This window comes from Cucurbita maxima, unplaced genomic scaffold, assembly GCF_002738345.1.
Source record: "Cucurbita maxima cultivar Rimu unplaced genomic scaffold, Cmax_1.0 Cma_Scf00054, whole genome shotgun sequence".
Taxonomy (NCBI): domain Eukaryota; kingdom Viridiplantae; phylum Streptophyta; class Magnoliopsida; order Cucurbitales; family Cucurbitaceae; genus Cucurbita; species Cucurbita maxima.
Window position 1 is genome coordinate 45,944 of NW_019272070.1, and position 3,920 is coordinate 49,863.

Sequence of the window (3,920 nt, forward strand, 5' to 3'; positions counted from 1 at the left end):
GAACCCTACTTCGTAAACCCAAATCTGGGACGTTTGAAGAACGTGCTAAAAAATCCGAGTCGCAGTCGACGTTTTTCGAAAGTTTTGTAATGAATGAGTAGGCTTGATGATTTAGAATAGAATTTCGAAGTAACAGAGTGCATATAACAATAAAGGAGTTCTTCAAATCGAACCCTACTTCGTAAACACAAATCTGGGACGTTTGAAGAACGTGCTAAAAAAACCGAGTAACAGTCGACGTTTTTTGAAGGTTTTGTGAGGAATGATTAGGCTTGATGATATAGAATAGAATTTTGAAGAAATAGAGTGCATAAAACAATAAAGGAGTTCTTCCAATCGAACCCTACTTCGTAAACTTATATCTGGAACGTTTGAAGAACGTGCTAAAAAAACCGAGTCACAGTTGACAATTTTCGAAAGTTTTGTAAGGAATGATTAGGCTTGATGATTTAGAATAGAATTACGAAGAAATAGAGTGCATAAAACAGTAAAGGAGTTCTTCAAATCGAACCCTACTTCGTCAACCCAAATCTGGGACGTTTGAAGAACGTGCTAAAAAAACCGAGTCACAGTCGACGTTTTTCGAAAGTTTTGTAAGGAATGATTAGGCTTGATGATTTAGAATAGAATTTCGAAGAAACAGAGTGCATAAAACAGCAAAGGACTTTTCAAATCGAACCCTACATCGTAAACCCAAATCTGGAACGTTTGAAGAACGTGCTAAAAAATCGGAGTCACAGTCGACGTTTTCCGAAAGTTTTGTGAGGCATGATTAGGCTTGATGATTTATAATAGAACTACGAAGAAACAGAGTGCATAAAACAGTAAAGGAGTTATTCAAATCGAACCCTACTTCGTAAACCCAAATCTGGGACGTTTGAAGAACGTGCTAAAAAATCCGAGTCACAGTCGACGTTTTTCGAAAGTTTTGTAAGGCATGATTAGGCTTGATGATTTAGAATAGAATTTCGAAGAAACAGAGTGCATAAAACAACAAAGGACTTCTTCAAATCGAACCCTACTTCGTAAACCAAAATCTGGGACGTTTGAAGAACGTGCTAAAAAAACCAAGTAATAGTCGACGTTTTTTGAAGGTTTTGTGAGGAATGATTAGGCTTGATGATTTAAAATAGAATTTCAAAGAAATAGAGTGCATAAAACAATAAAGGACTTCTTCAAATCGAACCGTACTTCGAAAACCCAAATCTGGGACGTTTGAAGAACGTGCTAAAAAATCCGAGTCGCAGTCGACGTTTTTTGAAAGTTTTGTAATGAATGATTAGGCTTGATGATTTAGAATAGAATTTCGAAGTAACCGAGTGCATATAACAGTAAAGGAGTTCTTCAAATCGAACCCTACTTCGTAAACACAAATCTGGGACGTTTGAAGTATGTACTAAAAAAACCGAGTCACAGTCGACAATTTTCGAAAGTTTTGTGAGGAATGATTAGGCTTGATGATTTAGAATAGAATTTCGAAGAAACAGTGTGCATAAGACAGCAAAGGAGTTCTTCAAATCGAACCCTACTTCGTAAACCCAAATCTGGGACGTTTGAAGAACGTGCTAAAAAAACCGAGTAACAGTCGACGTTTTTCGAAGGTTTTGTGAGGAATGATTAGGCTTGATGATATAGAATAGAATTTCGAAGAAACAGAGTGCATAAAACAGCAAAGGACTTCTTCAAATCGAACCCTACTTCGTAAACCCAAATCTGGGACGTTTGAAGAACGTGCTAAAAAATCCGAGTCACAGTCGACGTTTTTCGAAAGTTTTGTGAGGAATGATTAGGCTTGATGATTTAGAATAGAATTTCGAAGAAACAGAGTGCATAAAACAGTAAACGAGTTCTTCAAATCGAACCCTACTTCGTAAACCCAAATCTGGGACGTTTGAAGAACGTGCTAAAAAATCCGAGTCACAGTCGACGTTTTTTGAAAGTTTTGTGAGGAATGATTAGGCTTGATGATTTAGAATAGAATTTCGAAGAAACAGAGTGCATAAAACAGCAAAGGACTTCTTCAAATCGAACCCTACTTCGTAAACCCAAATCAAGAAACAGAGTGCATAAAACAGCAAAGGACTTCTTCAAATCGAACCCTACTTCGTAAACCCAAATCCGGGACGTTTGAAGAACTTGCTAAAAAATCCGAGTCACAGTCGACGTTTTTCGAAAGTTTTGTGAGGCATGATTAGGCTTGATGATTTAGAATAGAATTTCGAAAAAACAGAGTGCATAAAACCGTAAAGGAGTTCTTCAAATCGAACCCTACTTCGTAAACACAAATCTGGGACATTTGAAGAACGTGCTAAAAAAACCGAGTCACAGTCGACGTTTTTCGAACGTTTTAGGAGGAATGATTAGGCTTGATGATTTAGAATAGAATTTCAAGAAACAGAGTGCATAAAACAGTAAAGGAGTTCTTCAAATCGAACCCTACTTCGTAAACCCAAATCTGGGACGTTTGAAGAACGTGCTAAAAAATCCGAGTCACAGTCGACGTTTTTCGAAAGTTTTGTGAGGCATGATTAGGCTTGATGATTTAGAATAGAATTTCGAAGAAACAGAGTGCATAAAACAGCAAAGGACTTCTTCAAATCTAACCCTACTTCGTAAACCCAAATCTGGGACATTTGAAGAACGTGCTAAAAAAACCGAGTAATAGTCGACATTTTTTGAAGGTTTTGTGAGGAATGATTAGGCTTGATGATTTAGAATTGAATTTCGAAGAAATATAGTGCATAATACAGTAAAGGAGTTATTCAAATCGAACCCTACTTCGTAAACCCAAATCTAGGACGTTTGAAGAACGTGCTAAAAAATCCGAGTAACAGTCGACGTTTTTCGAAAGTTTTGTGAGGAATGATTAGGCTAGATGATTTAGAATAGAATTTCGAAGAAACAGAGTGCATAAAACAGTAAAGGACTTCTTCAAATCGAACCCTACTTCATAAACCCAAATCTGGGACGTTTGAAGAACGTGCTAAAAAATCCGAGTCACAGTCAGACGTTTTTCGAAAGTTTTGTGAGGAATGATTAGGCTTGATGATTTAGAATAGAATTTCGAAGAAACAGAGTGCATAAAACAGCAAAGGACTTCTTCAAATCGAACATTAGTTCATAAACCAAAATCTGGGACGTTTGAAGAACGTGCTAAAAAATCTGATTCACAGTCGACATTTTTCGAAAGTTTTGTGAGGAATTATTAGGCTTGATGATTTAGAATAGAATTTCGAAGAAACAGAGTGCATAAAACAGCAAAGGACTTCTTCAAATCGAACCCTACTTCGTAAATCCAAATCTGTGACGTTTGAAGAACGTGCTAAAAAAACCGAGTCACAGTCGACGTTTTTCGAAGGTTTTGTGAGGAATGATTAGGCTTGATGATTTAGAATAGAATTTCGAAGAAACAGAGTGCATAAAACAATAAAAGAGTTCTTCAAATCGAACCCTACTTCGTAAACCCAAATCTGAGACGTTTGAAGAACGTGCTAAAAAAATCAAGTCACAGTCGACGTTTTTCGAACGTTTTGGGAGGAATGATTAGGCTTGATGATTTAGAATAGAATTTCAAGAAACAGAGTGCATAAAACAGTAAACGAGTTCTTCAAATCGAACCCTACTTCGTAAACCCAAATATGGGACGTTTGAAGAACGTGCTAAAAAAATCAAGTCACAGTCGACGTTTTTCGAACGTTTTGGGGGGAATTATTAGGCTTGATGATTTAGAATAGAATTTCAAGAAACAGAGTGCATAAAACAGTAAACGAGTTCTTCAAATCGAACCCTACTTCGTAAACCCAAATCAAGAAACAGAGTGCATAAAACAGTAAACGAGTTCTTCAAATCGAACCCTACTTCGTAAACCCAAACCTGCGACGTTTCAAGAACGTGCTTAAAAAACCGAGTCACAGTCGACG